General features: G+C 32.7%; 1 protein-coding gene and 1 long non-coding RNA gene across 3 annotated transcripts in view; one reads left to right on the top strand and one right to left on the bottom strand.

Annotated features, from left to right (window-relative positions):
- The window catches only part of LOC118185152 (uncharacterized), a 405199-nt gene that overhangs the window by 192959 nt on the left and 193545 nt on the right, over positions 1-18695 (bottom strand). The window lies entirely within an intron of this gene.
- Positions 3868-18695, top strand: part of LOC118182838 (uncharacterized) — a 312802-nt gene continuing 297974 nt past the window's right edge. For both annotated transcript variants that reach the window (XR_015039245.1, XR_004757127.2), the window contains exons 1-2: positions 3868-4054; positions 5345-5457. This is a non-coding gene — a long non-coding RNA (uncharacterized LOC118182838). The remainder of the gene's footprint in view (positions 4055-5344; positions 5458-18695) is intronic.

The following is an 18695-nucleotide window of genomic DNA, read 5'->3' as shown; positions in this document are numbered from 1 at the left end:
TGCCTTAGCTTTTAAAATTCTTATTTTTAACTTTCAGGAACGTAGAACTTTGGGATCATTTTAATATACTTAAATTTTAAATTTTGTAAAAACTTCCTGTGCCGTTATTACGCGTGAAAAGTGCTATATTTGAATATAGATTCTACTTTAAATACAAATGTATAAAATCAATCTCTGTTGACAAACCATTAATGCAGATGCAAATCTCTCAAGAGAATTATAGACCACACATTGCCTAATCAAAAATATAAAGGGTAAAATACGAAACTTATAGTCCATCAACAACAAACATAATTTACACAGCATTTATAAAATAATTACGCAAGTATTATTAGTTGTAACTAAGAATAAAAAAAAAACACATCACTCATATAATAAATAATTGTAATTCCGAATTTGAGAATGGATGATGACAGTTCAAAATTAACGTGTAGTGACCGTTTAGAAAGCAGTTTTCAAAAAACAGAAAGCATATGCGTTATCAGTGTAAGAATTTTCAGAGCTATCTGCCAAATAAATGATACCTTTACAGAAAACAGAGAGAAATTAGCATAGTGCTGTTATGATTAGGGAAAGATCATGGATATATCAACGCAAAACAAGGAAGCACACGACAAACTACCAGAGTTTACGGATTCAAGCTGCTTGACACTGTTAAGGTCTTACCAGCATGGGAAGTCGTTCGAACAACTCAGCGCTAGATGTAACTTTCCATATCTGCACTTCAGATGTTACGTCACTCAATAGGTTTCATAAACCACGATCCGGAAAAAGGTGAAAATAGCTGTAAATTTGCTTTTCTATTTATTAATAGCTGGCACACATTTTACGCGAAACGTTTTCCTGCAGGTTTCTTATACCATCATATTAGTCAAAGGATTGCTAGTCTTGTAGGCACTAACCCTTGACCAGTGAAGAAAGTGCTGTTGTAGTCAATCCGTTACATCTTTGGCGTAAATGTTAGATTTGGTTTGGTTTACTTGGATTACTGCAAATTTTACGGTTTTCTTGGATTACGGCAAAGCACACTACGGCTATAAGCCTAAGGGGAGATGCCTTCATAAACTACTTTCGAAGGAAAACTGGCTTATATACACATTATACATGGGAAAAACAACGAAAATGTCCATGCAGCTAGTCCGTTCATCTGAAAAAGAACACAAGTCGGAATAACCAATGTTCAGTAACTTAACCGCTGTGTCGCTAGCATAAAGATTATCAGAGTTCAGTAATCGAATTCATTTAGTAGCTTGTAGATCTTAGAGAAGAGGCAAATCCTTATTAAAATAGTAGTGTGATTAGCAACTTCCACATTAAATGAAAATAATTAAAAAATTAATTAAATGAAAGAACTCAATATTCTATGCTTCTGCATAAAAATCTGATTTCAACACTAAGCAGCATATTCTATGCTTCTACGTAAAAATCTGATTTCAACATTCAGCAGTATATTCTATGCTTCTGCATAAAAATCTGATTTCAACATTTTACTTGCAGAATTCAACATTTTACTAATTCCCTAAATCAACATTTTGCCTGCGTTATATACTAAATAGTCAGAAAAATAAATGAGATTAAAGGACAGAAAGCTAGCAAACTATTATAAAAAAGTACCTGTTGCTGCTTATAAGCATCAATGCGGATTTACGCCGAACTAGGCGTTGAAAGCTGCTTTCAGGATCCACCATTTTTACGGTTAAAAAATGAAAACGTTGTCTTTCTCTTCTTATCGCAGAGTTTGCGATTGTAGCTCGAGGTGACATAAATTTAAAACTTTTATATTTAAGCTGCAGTCAGTGTGGCCGAGAAAAAGACGTGTGAGTGATTAAATTCTTTATAGCTCATCACCGAAATTTTCTCCTGCATTATAATAATTACGGTATTCTCAGAACAATATTTCGCTCTACGAAGCTGAAGAAGTTATGTTAATACTATTCCTAGTACTTTAAAAACATAATTAAAACGTTTCTAAAATTTAGAAGCTAAATTATCCATTTCTGTTTAAGATTTACTTTGTTTTGCTTTTTCTTTCTAACTCAAACCTCCTCAGAAGTTAGGGTGGAATAGGAATATTTTATTATATCCAAGCACTTTATACCCACTTTGTTCAGTTTGCCTTAGTTCCTGGCTGCGGTGCCACACAAAGCGCATGCCAGCACATTTGCTACAACAAAGAGAGAGAAGAATCTGTTTAACCTCCTGGATATGCTAAAGGATGTTGCAACAAAAGCATGCATTGTAGCAGCTTGAGTGAGAAAGCAAGGGTCGGATAGCAATATCAGGCACAAAGCAAAAATAGGGATCAAGAAATGTCAGATGCATATTACATCTGTGTAAATTACTGAGAATAATAATAGTAGCTTATTTAAAAAGAAAATATAAATTCATAAACTATTACTGACTGATCCTGGAAGTGTGGTTTTGTAGTTAGAATCTAAGAGGACACAATGATTGAGGACACACCTTGAAATAATATTTTGTGGCCAAGAGGGCCTAATTCGGCGACTAGATTTTCACAACTTTCAGTGCCTTCTCCCGTTGCTTGGTTGACCGTTTGATATCCAGCATGTAATAGCAGTTTAAACCACAGCTGGAGTGAAAATGTTAATTTAATTTAATAATAGTAGGAATTTACATCACGTCTGGAGTGGTAAAGTTAGTTAAATTTGCCATCTGTAATTGCGACTCAGTGAAAGCATTTTTAATCATAAAATTTAGCCAGTCTCTTTACACATTACTGAACGATTCGAACTCACTAAATTTGAAAACTTGATTGAATGTCACTGAAAACCTAAATAGCATTCTAGTTCTTAGAAAATTAACTTTTAAATCTCCATAAAGTGTATTCAAAACATCAGTATGTTATTCACCAGATTGCTGATGCAACGACATAGATTGAAGAAAACACCATTCCGAGTGCATCATGAAATCGCATAAACTATAAAATGCTGTCTCACATACCTTGAAAAGGTATATCAGCTATATGGTAATTCATATAGAGCTGCATGTGTATCTTGGAGTAGTTAAACAACAAGAAACAACCTAATGTTTGTAAGTTTTGCAAGACTAGTTTTGATGGTTTACAGAACCATCTTCTTCAGCTGCCTAATTAAAAGGAATGAGATAGAATATGGTGACAAGAGAACAATGACTGGAAAGAAGTCAACATACTGGCGCCATCTATTGATGAAACAAGGAAACTGAAACATAATTTCCTTAAGGGCTGGGGGTAAAGTTGGATTGGAATTAACGTCGCTAACCAGAACAGAAAGATTTTTTGAATGTGAAACGCCTCTAGGAAATCTAATTCACCAATAGAACACGTTGTTTGAATAATTTTGACTGCAGATAAGTATAAATGGTGATTTTTCCGACCAACAGTGCTGGGCAATAGAGGATTTCTGTGTTTTCTTTTTCCGAACATATGCCTCATGTTCTTTAATACGAAATTTTAAGGCTCTCTGCTCTCTTAGTTTGACCTATGTAAATTAAACCACACTGACAAAGAATCCTGTAAATACCCCAAGAATTCGTATCCGGAATAGGGTATTTAATTATGGAACTGGAAATTTTTTTGATAGAAGAAAAAAAAAGACCCGAAAGTTAAATTTCTGTAAAATATGTGCAATTTTATAGCGAATCAATGGAAAGAAAAGAATGACAACAGATTCCCTATAATCTCCTAAAACGAGAGGTTTTCTTTTGTTGTGTTCAGATGAGAAATTTTTAACTGCTTGGTTAAAAATGTTGGGCGGAAAGCAAAAGCAACAGCAACTGCTTTTAAGTAATTTAGTTCTTGAACAACAGCCAGTTTGGAGGAGCAAACTTGAAGCGCGCTGGAAACAAGGGTATGAAGTGAAGCTAACTTCTGTTTAGTCGAATGACATGATTTGAAGTGCGGTGGAAGACAAACAGACGAAGGTTTACGGTAAACAGTAGTACTGAAGTTGGTAACGTTATCTGTGACCACCGAGAAACGGAAAAGAATTAGATGTCTCAAGTTTAAAAGTGAAATGAATAGCAGGATCAATAAAATTACGTATGTATAAAGAAGGTAAGTTTAAAATGTCTATCGTTCACTCAGAGTACCTAGGACAATAGTTTATAGTAGTTTACACGGTGTGATGAAGCACTCGAACTGAAGGTTTCGCCGATCTGTGTCGTTACACGACCTGTCTGTTGAATTCGTTATAAAGCTATATGTACGAGATCAGTATGATGTTTTTTATGTTTTGAAGATACAGGACAATTTACAATAAAATTTTATTAATTTTTTTGTAAACTCCTTTAACCTCTCAGTAATTGTTGAATGGAAAATTATTTTAAATGGTAGATCGTAGTAACAGTAGAAATATATTACGATCTACCATTTATTATAATATCGGCTTCACGCAGCCGCAATTCAAGATTGAAATGGAAATAAAATCTGGGCTTAGTTGACGCTGCTTTATTTATCAGATGGCATATCATTATGCAAAAAGCTGTTTTGGAACTATGCGCATATCTAAATATTGCTATTTCTGAGAATACAAACAAAAGTATGGTTTCATCTAATGCACTGTACAGCACAAAAGTGCTTCAAAAATCGATTTTTCAATTTGAATATTTCTTTTCCTTTCAAATTTTTCTATTGTCAAAATATTTTCCCCTTCTTAGAGAAAGGCTTAAGCGCTGATCAACATGCCAAGGAAAGAAAAAAGATTCTGCATTTGTATCTTATTTTTATAATTGTAAGAAAAGGTTTTAACAGCTTCAAAGATTTAATTGCCAAACATTAAAACAATTGAACATTCTAGTAAATAAGCTAATTTAAAATACTGATACGAAGAGAGATTACACCCTTTAACGATTTATCTCAGCAATATTTTTGCTAATTTGGAGGCGAGGTTAGCAATTTGCTGATCATTTTTAAAATCTAATTAAATCAAATCCTTTGCTCATAAATGTTACGCCTTTTTATACTTTTGAGCACTATTTAAAAAATTACACGGAGTAAATTAAAAATGTGGGGATTTCTTACCACGAAGTAAATAAGAATCAATATTTTTTATCAAGTACTTCATCAAACATATCCAAAAATCTCTAACCGTTCTTAAATATTTCAGCTCTGTACATATTATTGAGTTACAAACTCTATTTAAGTAAGTTTTTTCTTCCTTTTCTTTAAAAAAATTATGGAATGCCAAAATTTCTCAACAGTATATAAATATTTTAGTACCGGAATATTGCAATGGATAATCGTACCTTTTACCTGTTCATGAAATTTTATGATGGAAAATTCCTACTTGGAATAATGTTACTGAGATATCTTTTCTTTTCATCCCTTTAATTTTTTTTTTTTGAGGAAACTTTCATCGAAAAGACTAGAGAGATTTAAGGAGAGACACAGACATACATAAAGAGGTGGAGAGAGATAGAGGGATGAAGAGAAAAAGAAAGGAAGGCAGACAAACTCCGGTAAAGTGTTCTAACTATTAATAAATTTATCATTAATAAATTGATCTGTATCCTTTACACTACGTTATAAAATGCCTGGTTTCTCATAAGTTAGAAATGCATCAGCTGGAAATAAATTTTTGCATTAGCATCCTCACCATGTTTTAACCTATACAAAGGCAATAGGTTTCGAAAATTGCGACGTCCCTTAAAAACACTCATTTTTAAAATGATATGCGAATTCCATTGGCAGCAGCACATAAATGTTTAAAGAAAGAACTTAATGCTTCGAGTAAGAGGTCTTTTCGTACAATATGCTTTTTCATTTTCGAACTATATCGCTTGATAAGGTAGAAAACTTATCACACTAACACGCTGGCAATTTATCAGATTAATAAGCTATGTTTAAATTCTAAAATTATGTCCAGAAAACGTCATTTGTTCAAGTGATTTTGGATCAGTTAGAACAAACATACACGCACCCTTCAGACAGCTTTCTCTTTTTACTGCTGTTAGTATCACATGCATTTTGATTATGACATTATTTGCTGCTTTTGTGTGAAAAGTATAAAAACATACTCATCGTTTTTTCTGCTAATTATTTGTGTGATAATTTCTTTGCGTTTTATGTTAAAAAATCAGTATTTTAGCAAATTAATGAGAATATTTCATAAAAAATTTATCGGAACAGAATAACAATATGTTATATTTTATACGACTCACGTAACAGCAAAATAAATTAAAAAAGCTATATGAGGAGACTGTCTTTAAATATAAAATTATCTCCATCGCAGTAACTATGCGCATATCTAATTTTTATTTCCTTAAAGACTATTTATTCCTTAATGACTTAAAGACTTAAAGACTTTTTATTCCTTAATGACGTGTAACGTTGTAACAATTATAGTCGTAACAGGTACATAGAATAAACACCTGTTGCATTGACATTTAATTCCACCCACAATCAAGAATATTGACAGCGTCAAAAGAAAAATTACATACGACATAATAACTTCTATTTCCGACTAAATGAAATGTTTAACTAAAATTAACATACTTTTTGAAATGTGTAACTATAACTTGTACTTCAAAAGTAATCTTCTGCGCAGTTATTCAAACTGCAACAAATATCTTAAAAAGTTGTTTTTTGAAATTTTTTAGAATAATAAAGAACTTTCCTGTTTTAAAACTGCTGTATATTCAGTGGTTTCAGATTGCATTTATTTTGTTGGAAATCACATAATTTAAATGACATGGTTGCAGATTAAGGTTACTGTCAATTAAATAATGATTGATACTCCTTCAAATTACACAGATATCTCAATTTGTATCAATTTCAAAGCTACTCGCGATCATAAACTTAACTTCATAAAGAAATAAAGAAGTCAGACGGAAACTTATTTTTGAAAACAGTTTATGACCTGTATGTGCATACACCCATGCATGGTAAATTAATAAATGTATTCAGAAAACGGATGTGACGTAATTATTTTAATTCAAATATGCATAATCCTGTATATTTACTTCATGTATAGTATGTACTGCATTTTGCACTTCTTGTTTTATCTGCTGCATTTTACTTGAGTAACCTTGTAAAGACTCTAATTACCCAGCAGATTTATAAGGAATTAACGTGTCCCAATCCCGTACCTGGTAGGGTCGTAATACTGGCTACACGAGTCCGGTTCCTACTATCCGAAAGGTTGGCCTATGCTGCTCCGGAGGATAGTGGCTTCGGCCATCCGAGTGGATGGCGCGACGACTAATACCTTCATCGATTTCATAAGCTCCACACTTTTAGTAATGTGTCTGAGAGATAAATTCTAGTGCCCAGAAATATCATCTGGTTCTATGGTGCATGGAAATTTCAATCCCCGTTCGATAGTGGGATATCTGAGTGGTGGGGTATAAGAGAGTTCGCTAATACTATCCCTCTGTAAGCTTACGAACACACTCTCACGTCTAATACGGATAACAGAAGAAGGGTGAGTACGAGTAGTTGCTTATATGGTAGCAGGAAGGAATATACAAATTGATTAATCCAAACTTTCATGGATGCTGTCATAGTGTAAGGTGGTTATTTAGCCCACTTAGCAAACTGGAAGGTTTGGTTCGAATGCCGGTGAGGGAATAGTTGATTTTTCACATTTCTCGTTCCAAAACTCCTAATAGTTTCTACAAATTATTGCCTAACATGCCTAGCATGGAAAATGAAAATTTCCATGCATTTAACGACAGTTAAATTCTGTGACCACATGCAGCTCCATAAGTGTTGCTGTTAATATCGCGGTACAGTTAATTTATCACTTGAGTCTGCAGAATCTACTTCGCTTTCAAAACTAGAAAAAATAAAAAATAAATAAATAAATAAAAAAGGGGTTTGCAATGAGCTTACTGGGATTTGAACTCAGAACTCCCGGTGCTAACAGGAAATGGTTCCAGTTGCAACTCGAAGGCACACGATGAGGGAGGAGAAAATTTCTTACAAGTTTACATTCAACGCAAATGTAAATTTGGACGACATTACCTTAAATAAAGTGTACTAATAAAAATAATTTTGTTTAATAAGTTTGTAAAGGAAAATTTTCAATTGATAAGGGAAAGAAAGACGGAGAAAAGAGGAGCTAGGGGATTAAAAACAAGGTTTAAATAAATTGCCGATAGTATAGTCCATAAGAGGCTAAATAAATCTACTGGACTGTCATATTAAAATGATTTATCAGCAGGTCTGATATACGTATAGATGTGAATTATTTTATTTATTTGTTTCTCTTGTTTAAGAATAAGAAAAGATTTTATGGTATAATAAAACAATCTATAGGTGCAATAAAAAGCAGTCCTCACCCCGTTAAAAGATAAAGAAAACAAATACACGTTTCTTATATTTTATTGCACATTTGAAGCTGCACGTGCCGTAAAGTAAAAGTCTAATGTTAGATTACGCCCGCTTCAGCTGTTGAAACGGTGCTGTTTTTAATGACTAAGTGCTACCTGTGGTTTCGAGAAAACCTATTAAAACTATGCTGTTATGAACTCTACAACTTAAAAACATACTCTGATATGGTCATTTATTTGCTAAAGCAAATGTTTTTTATCTGAAATAATATACATTTTAAAAAGTTTTATGTTTTTCGTATAGGGTTCACTCTTTTCTTTTCTTTTATATTATTATTATTATTATTACTTGTGGGTGCTATTACTTATGCTTATTATTATTATTTTCGCTTGAGTGCAGAGCGGGTTTTATTCTTTACTACAAAACTTGCAACACTCGTGTTACTTTTTTCCATTTGGACGCGAATAAAATTTTATGTTGTTGAGTTTAAAAATAACTGAATAGTTTAATAATAGTAAAAACGTAATAAAACAAAATACGGATTTATGAGGTTTACCCATTTCATCTGTCTAATTTTCAAAGATTCTACCGGCTCTTAAAGAGTACGAAACAATTAATTAGTTAAATTATAAGCAACTCAAATGTGTGTCAAACGTTTAAAACACCACAGTTTAAATTTATGATAGCCTCAACATAGTTCTAATAGACCTTTAAAATAAAAATTAAAAAAAAAATAAAAGAAATTCTGTCTTCACTAGACACGGATTCTGCTGCAACACAAGTAGTTCGCCAGCTAATATCAAATTTCCGAAGTCTTTTGCTTCTCCACCTCAATCCGTCGTATAAAGGATTGCAAGAACTCATTTTCAATTGAAATCAGTCAGTCTTGTAATTGTTCTTGCCGTAAACATAGTTCTATAAGCGAATCATGAAAATTTAGAAACCGATCACTTTTACGTTTCCTTAAAAAAGGTATCCCTTTTAAAAATTTAACAAGCACCACATTCTTACATTACATTTACCATTCCCCAAATTTTACAAGGTTCTCGGAAAAAAGGTCTATTAGAACTATGTTGAGGCTATCATAAATTTAAACTGTGGTGTTTTAAACGTTTGACACACATTTGAGTTGCTTATAATTTAACTAATTAATTGTTTCGTACTCTTTAAGAGCCGGTAGAATCTTTGAAAATTAGACAGATGAAATGGGTAAACCTCATAAATCCGTATTTTGTTTTATTACGTTTTTACTATTATTAAACTATTCAGTTATTTTTAAACTCAACAACATAAAATTTTATTCGCGTCCAAATGGAAAAATGTAACACGAGTGTTGCAAGTTTTGTAGTAAAGAATAAAACCCGCTCTGCACTCAAGCGAAAATAATAATAATAAGCAAAATTTAGAGTGGTAAAAGGACTGAAAGAAGCGTTTTTTGCTTCGGAATGTGTGCCTGAAATTGACGCGTATAATGCCAATATATGGCACCTGGAAGTAAACCCATCAATTTCCTACCACATATTTTACCACTGATGTCAAGAATTATTTAGACGTCAAATATTTAAACCGTTGAATAGGTCGAGATGAACCTATTCGTTGGGCACTACTATTCCCAGATTTGTCATGTCCGGATTTTTACTTGTAGGGGTAGCTTTGAATCCATGTGATGACGCTCTGAAGCGTGTGTTCATGTCAGTGGCCACTCGTCTGATCATCCATTGTTAACCGAGTGCTCGTTAAAGAGTTTGTTAAATTTCCTTCAGCCTGCCCTTTTGTCACCTTTAACATTTTTCATCACCAACGCTTAAACACATCATTTCTGGACACATATTCTATGTTAAAAAAAGGTACTTATTATGGTTCCTTGTAACATCCTTTAAACATTTACCAGTTATTTTCCGAGCACTCTGCATATGACATAAATTTTTAAATATTAATATGAGGGTAGCCACTTTTAATTATTGCAAAAATGCGTTTGTAACTTTAATTTTTGACATTAGTAAGTCTTCTCCTAATTCCTTATACTAAGGACTCGCTTCCATGTAATTCCGAATGCTTGAGTTTAAATTTTCTAATTATTTTAAACCTTCATTTTAATCATATAACTGATTTTGTTTCTGCCTTATTAAATTACACCAATTTTCTTTACGCAGTAGCTTTCAATGGAAAAAAAAAATCACAAAAATCGCGCAAAAATGTTCTTTTATTTAGAAAAGCCATGCTAGAATATACTATTTTCAGAGCCTCTGTTTAAAATTATTTTCACTCGAAATACAACTACCGTGTAAGAGGTATTTGTATATAGGTCATTCATTCAAGGAAAAGACCTTGTATTATGCATTGAGAAAACAGATTATGTTTACATGACTGAGTTTGAAGAAAATAAGGGTGAACGAACGATGTATGAATGATAATTGAAAAATGATTGACAGCAACAACCAACCTGTCAAAATAGGATTGCAGCTAATCCATTGTTGGAAAATGTAGTCTATCTAGGGTTATATTTATTCAGTTAGCATTGTAATACTAAATGATACACTCTTATTCGAAAAACTTTTGTTATTTCATTATAAGCATTAAAATGAATGCATACGAATATATACTTTTTCAGAGGTATATTATATTTTATTAAGGTAGCAGGCTTTTATAAAGGTAATAGATATTTTCTATAAACTGAATGAAACGAATAGAGTAAAAAAGACGGGCGAGACTGGGTTGAAACGTATAGTATGTTTTATTTGTTAATTTAAATTTTGTAAAGCACAAGAATGTTATCTGCATAAGGGGGAAAGATACCATCTTGAAGAGCGTTTTCAGAGAAGCTTCTTTGTATTAAGGTTACATATGGTAAGAACATTGAAAACACCCATGTAGATAGCTCATTCGTCGGGGATTTAAACCTCAGCGGCATTCCCAGTGGTTAGATATCTTAGGCCACTCGTGGTAACGATAAATAAACATGCAAAAACTCACAAAAACTGTTTCTAATATCTTCAATGTGTATTAGATCTGTCAACGACTTCTAGATTTAGTCATCTAATTCCAGCCTGTCACTCCTGTTACAAAACGAATAAAACCAAGAATAAAATCAGTCATTTTCTAATTACATAAGTCATCAATCAGGAGATCATCGCACCCACATAACAGCCAACAACGTCTCGAAGAATAATGTCTGAACGTGACCAGCTAACTGGTTAGTGATATCATGATCAGAAGACCGATGCGAAGACTATGAAGCACCGCAAGTTCAAACCCCGAGTACTCCAGCGATCAAGTTATAGTTAGCGTGTTTTTTCTACTTTCTACCGTTGCAAATTGATACTCTGCCTTTCTTTCAGAGCCAAATGTTTTATTTTCCATTCGTGAAAAAAGTTTCAGAGTCATTTAGATTAGAATATCAGATCTGAAATGAAATGATTAATATAGAACAACAGCAAAATAGCAAAAATCTGTTTTGGTATCATTTAACAATAAATTATGCAAACGACTTTTAAGTTAAATTCATTCTGAAATTTACATTATTAAGAAATGTAAAACTGTGTGCATATATCTTGTAATGCCACTTCATTGGAAATATTTCATAACAGAAAGTAAGGTTCACTACAGTAAATTTGAAAGTAAAGAAGTTCTTTCAAATTTATTGTAAGAGAGAATTACTGATCAGGTTATATAAATCATCTAAAAATAAAAATCAATTAAGCGAGAGAATAAGAATTCAGATTTATTCATCAGCTTTTATTTCCTATATTTTTCAGTGTAATAAAAAACAAAGAAATCTTTCCGTTTTACTGGAATAATACATTAAATTTCACTAGAAATTAGAAATGGGGAATCGGGAGTGCGAATACGGAAAGAAATAAATAGGAGGTAAATAAATAAACGCGTTATGCAAGAAGGGAATCAGGAGCAGAGCTCCGGGCAACCGGTCTTCTGCTGTGACGTCAGGTAGCCGTGTTCAGGCCTTGTAACTGTCTAGAAGGTGTCGGAACAGCACAATAGTACAAATGATTCACTTTGGAAATATTATATAAATGTAGCAAATGAGACACCACAAATGTCGGAAAATATACACATTAGGAGAAAGAGATTCTAAACCAACAAAAACTAAAATAAATTTATTTACAATTGTAAAAAGCAAAAGATTTAAGGGGAAAAAATGAAGCTTTGAATGGATAATGAAGCGTCTTCTCTCACACTAAGCGCATGAATAGCGCAGAAGTAGTTGCAGTTACAATTACTACTGGTCATTTCCTACATAAATGCAATTCTTTTTTTTTTTCACAGATATTGTAAAGGATTAATGTAATACTCATAAATATAATGCTACTGAAATATAAAGCTACAAATTTCTTTTTCAGGAAAAGTCTAATTCGTCTCCTAACTGAATATTATGTTCGATCATGACTGTATTACACTTGCTTGAATTGAGCACCTGAGTTTCTGAGTAAGAAAAATCATAATCAAATGATGCATTTAAATGCCTAAATATAATAGAGCCAAACGTAATTTTAGCCGGAAAGTGTCTATTTAAATCAATGTTAATTTTATTTGAGTAATGAAGTAATATAGTACTGTATCCTTTCTAAGCCAGTCTTATTGTTTTATCACCGGACTAAACCTTTAAACGATGAATATGGATACTACATCTGAATTTCAATTTTAATAAATCTTGCCTGTTACGTAAAGTTTCAAAAGCAAAAACGTAAGCTCGAAAACGAAAATTTCTTTATTCTGTGTAGATTAATTTTTTTTAATAAAAATTAATGAGTGAAGAAACTAATTACCACACATTTCCTTTTCAGAATCAATCTTTTTTTTTCATCTGCATTCTTTAAATATAAGCCTGTATTTTATAGCAAATACAAATTATATCCATATATTGTATACAGAAATAATAAACTGCAAAAACTATTAATTTTGGAAGTATACAACGTCTAGAAAAAGACTGTCGAGTATCAAAATACGTTGATGGATTACTCCAATTAAAATTCGCATTGATCCAAAGTGAGTTCTTTGAAAGTGGTTCAACTACCAAAACCTGAAGCATATTCATCAAAGATTCCGCCTTCCCCCCCCCAGAAAAAAAACTGTATAAAAATTGAAAGCATTAAAAAAATCTCTGCAGTTTACATTAAGCAAATTTTTGCCACCATGCGAAGAAATACTTCAATAGCTTATCATTAAAAGTCACAGTAATTAGAATAGAATTTTGGAATTATTACGTTAATTACTTGAGTAATTTTACCAGATTTATTTTTTAATTTGTACTTTTTATTAAGCTGATATTTTTACTCAGTCATTCATTTAAATGATATGCCAAAAGTGCTATTAAGTTTTGTCCTGAGTTTTTTAAAAGTTTTCTAAGGAGCATTGGTCCAATAGGTTAAAAAGGATGATATTGATAAAAAATTAACACTGTTGATTTTGCAATTAGAGATATATGTCTCTTCTATTATTTTGTTATTGTAATTTTCCAGTGCGTGAACTCCTGCTTTAAGTGCTCTGAGGTACCAAGCCTAGTGAGGATACAGTTAATTTTCCGTACTTCCGGCACGCCTAGCGGTAAAGTCGCTGAACACTGGTAGTTCAGTTCCGAAGTTTGAATCCCGCGAACGAGCTGGCTGCATAGACATTTTTCGTGGTTTTTTTTCCTATGTGCAACGCATATACGAGCCAGTTTGCTTTAGAACGTCCTCCACGAAGACTTCCCTTCTCTTAGGCATATAGGAGCCTACCAGCGGCCGAGCGGTAAAGTCGCTGAACACTGGTAGTTCGGTCCGAGGTTCGAATCCCGCGAACGGGCTGGCTGCATGGGTGTTTTCGTGGTTTTCCCCATGTGTAACGTGTATACGAGCCAGTTTCCCTTAGAAAGTCCTCCACGAAAGGCATCCCTCCCCGTAGGCAGATAGCCCTAGTGTGCTTTGCCGTAATTAAATACACACACACACACACACACACTTAGGCATATAGATCTCGAAGCTTTGCCGTATTCACATAAACAAAACCAAACCGTATTTCCTGCTTCTAGAAATCTATAAAGTGAGATTCAGATGAAAATAAAAGCTCATAATAGAAATTTTGAAATCTATTTTATGTATAGTAATCAAAATTATCAAACTGAACTTACACTTCCCCATTTAGTTTTTGATAGGAAACGAAGTGACAATTATTTATGCCTTCACCAATATTGGAAGCAGAGATCCTCCACTTGCAAGATAGCCATGCCTACGACTTATACCCCAAGAGGATGTAGGGCGAAAGTGATAATTCCTTGCAGCGCAAAAACTAGCTTTTTTATTTTGTACAAAAAATAGTTAGCTAAAAGAATTAGAAAATAATCCTATTTAAAAAAGCAATATTTGGAATTAACATTAGCGGAGTCTTACATAGATACATTTTTGTTTGAAAATCTGATTATAAATACATTTCTGTTTCAGTGCGTTCATCATGTCCAGTATAGAAAGGTACTTCGGGCAACATTGAAACTCATCCTTTATCTTGGCCACGATTTTCTGGCTAAAGAGATAATTTCTGATTTTGGGAATTTTATTCTCATTTCATTGGAATTCATTTTGGAATTTCCTTGGATTATTGAGTTCTCTTTATTTTATAACTTTTATTTTACTTATTATTATCTTTTTAATATTTTTTTTTTTGTAATTTCTATTTTACAATTGTGTACTTTGTTTTCAGTGCTATAGTTTACTTGCGTAAGCTTCTTTGTACACTTTGTGAAACACGAGGAGTTTAAATTAGAGTTAAATGATAAAAAAAATCTAATTGAAAAATAACACAATTCTAGCTTTTTTAGACAACAAAAAACTTAGTTTTTGTATCGCTCTAAGCTTAATTTTAATGGAGATTGACTGATTTTTAGACACTCTAGACAAAAATGGCATTTTCCCTAGAGTAGCAACAATAAAGTATTTTATCTAAACAAAAAAGTCGCACAATTTTCTTTCCTTCGTAGTTAAATCTCATGGTACCCTCAAACAAGAATAAGGTTGCTAAAACCGTTCTTGCCACTTCAACTGTTTCACGGAAGCTGTAGATAGTCCCATTCTTTAATTCACTCTCTTTCTTTGGACGCAGCGAAGCGATCTATGCTGGTGCTAAGGAGCTCTCTTACGGCAGTTCCCTGAACATATGTCAATTCAAGCTACTTTATTACTCTCTATCTGAGTTGCCAGATCTCTGAAGTCTATGACAGACTACACATTGCAGTACTTCGAATTTTGAAAGAACAAGAAAGGCTTTTATGTTTTAAATGAGAAACGTGTTCTTATTCTACTCAAGATTTTTTCCCCTTTAAAATAACACTGTGTTACCGTCAGATGTCTAAAAGTACTCTACGTGTACTAAAAATCCGCATTGTAAATAATTCATTTCTCACATCTGGTATACGTAAGTTTCGAATTTCTTGTCTTCAGTCGTATGATAAAAGAAATAAGAAAAGTATTATTCAGAATTGTATGTTTATTTTTCAGTTTTACTCAACAAGATGATACGATTCAGCGAGAAGGTATTCGTGGTTTAATGTTAATATTTAATTTTTTAATAAAATAATAGCTGATTTTTACTCTTTTTCATAGAATTTCAGTTTGCATATGTGCTGAGTTACAGGAGGTAAATGCTAGTAACAATATTCGAGACAAAGAATGAAATATTGATAGCATACTTGAAAGATAGTAATAAATAAATTTAAAGTTTTATTAAAAACTAAAAAATTAAAAGAAACCTAAAAAATGAAAGAAAATGACGAAAATATTTCCAATTGTGTTTTACCGTGTTATAAAAGTAAATAAATCAATTTTACGTTTAAATATGCAAATAATTTCAAACACAAAAAAGCGTTATTAAGTTATTGACTCTTTATTAAATGCAACTACTGCTGTTTTGAATTAATAGTCGTAATTACTGTGTAAACTAAAACAAGCTTCAGCTTGTTTTAGTTGGTCAGCAAGGTCAGAAAACCACTATTATTTCTAAAATAATATCAAAACTTATACTTAATTTTAATGAATTAAGCTTAGACATGAGCTTAGAAAAAATTTTGTACCTGGTGTCTAATAATATCGCCCTTTTTATTAAATTCTGATTACATACTTTATTCCAATCCTGAAAATTCCATGTGGCATAGGGCTAGACTTCCATGTGGCATAGGGCTGGAGAAAATTTATTTATATCACGGAAAATTTCATCATGGCTTACAAGCTTCGATCAAGCTTTCAGAAGGCATCTTCTAACAGTAATGGTGCTGTCTGATGCACTATGATTTTCCCATATTTATTTCAGTTGTGTGTGTTACGATCTGTGATTTTTCAAAAGCATTTGTGTATATTATCTTTTCACACTTATATTCGCCTACACATTTTGGTAATAAATTTTAATTTTTTGGTATGTTTGTCTTGATAGCATTTACAGTCTGAGGTAAAAGCTCTAATAATAGCCTTTGGTTATGTAGTTTGTAGCAGTATTTCGATTTGTCCCATTAAATTTTCACTGAGTCTTTCTTTCCACCCATTCAGATTATTAAAAACTTTAAAGTAAAAATATAAAAATATATCATCTAAGGATTAAAATATAAACACAAAATATCACGCGAACAAAAATAAATTGAAGCAGAGCGAGCAAAACAACATTTATGACACAAGTAAAGTAACGAACTTTTGTTATTTGTTAAAATATATTCAAATTTACAATCAACAATTGAATTTCTGTGGTATTTATTTATTTATTTTAATATCTATCAACCTTATGAGCCCCTTTAATGCCCCTTCCCCGAGTTTCTATCACCATTACCGAATATTAAATCATTGCCTGACTGAATTACTTACTTGACTTCGTATTTAAAAAAAAATGCTATTCTTCATAACTAATGCCCCTTAGTTAAACTACGACACAACTCTAGTTTTTCAGTAAATGGTTACAGCAATATTCAGCATGGGATTCAATCCCATGTAAACCTGAAAAACAATGGCATCAAGGGTAATATTTAATTATAATACATTTTTTTTAAATTTTCCCCCTTTTATTAATAGTATCACAAAAGCAATCTCGGAGCCTCACATACATATGAGAGCAACCGAAAACCTTCAGACAACTCTTTCCAGGCTTATGTGCGATCATGTCGAGCCCCTTTCTTTATCTGACGACCAAAATGTTTTCTTTTTATTTTTTCCCCCAATGGTGGGCGTTTGGCAATGTCGACATTGGTCACGCCTAAGGCCAGATGTGTCGGTCTTTTTATTATGGAGGCACCTAATAAGTGGGCCACCTTTGCCTCCTATGAAGGGACAAGCAATTTACGTCCATGCCTTCTTAGGGATTCGAACCCAGGCCCTTCGATATCGTAGTCAGGCTCCGCTAACCACTATACCGTCTGGGCGACCCAAAACCTTTATCTCAACAAGGGTAAAATGGCATATCGAATAGGCCTCTCTAAGTCATGATTTTTGCTACTTTAGAAAGCTAGATAGATCTCGGACGTCCAAACAATGTTCGGATCCTGTCGAAGACGTTCCTAAACTTGACAGAAAATTCTTTAGATTTCCTGAAAGTGAACGTGAAAAGTTTCCTGAACCAATGAACGTGATGTATTTGTGTACACCAGATCTTGAAAGGTAACAATAATAGTAATAATAGTTAATTACGGCATTCCAAGCTCGTAAAGAGTGTGTTAGCTGTTATCAAGCATTTTTAACCCTTACATGTGATATTTTATGTTATTAAGAAGACATAAAAGATCGAAAATATTAAAATGCATTAAACCTTCTATAATTCAACATGATAAATAATTATGAATGTCTCAAAGTAAGAGTGGTAAAAATAAGAGAAGCTTTAGCTTTCAGGTACATCAAGTTTATCATCGATTCTCGATAAAGGACAGTTAAATGTGTTAGAAATTCCGAGGTCTTTCATTCCCTTATTTATAACATACATAGTCGAGTTTATTTTGTCTCTACACTACTTTGGTTTTAGCATTAGGCTGAAGCCGTCCAGATGGTATGGTGGGTAGGGTCACCTGACTGCGATACCGAAGTTCCCGGGATCGAATCCCGGAAAAGGCATGGATGTAAAAATTGTCTGTCCCTTCATAGGAGACGAAGATTAAAAGTGAATAAGAAATCAAGTAATTCATTGTAATGTAATCTATACTTCTATTACTACGTATAGATTTTCTTGGTTTCTATTCTTAGAGGCTGAACCAGTAAACAGTATGATTTGTTTTTTGTTACGTTATGTGTGTAAATACGAAATGCGTTTCCTAGTTCTCAAAGGCATTCTTATTTAGGCAGACAACTTTCACGTGATTCGCAACAATTAATTTACTAATTAACTGATTCTTAGCACTATAATTTTAAAATGACGATATAGTAGTAAAATTTCTAAATGCTTGTATATATGTTACGGTGAAAGACCG

The sequence above is a fragment of the Stegodyphus dumicola genome, chromosome X2, assembly GCF_044657685.1.
Source record: "Stegodyphus dumicola isolate Sdum_Otavi_A_Nest chromosome X2, ASM4465768v1".
Classification (NCBI taxonomy): domain Eukaryota; kingdom Metazoa; phylum Arthropoda; class Arachnida; order Araneae; family Eresidae; genus Stegodyphus; species Stegodyphus dumicola.
Note: the sequence above shows the minus strand (reverse complement) of the source record. Positions and strands in the feature narration are given on the sequence as shown.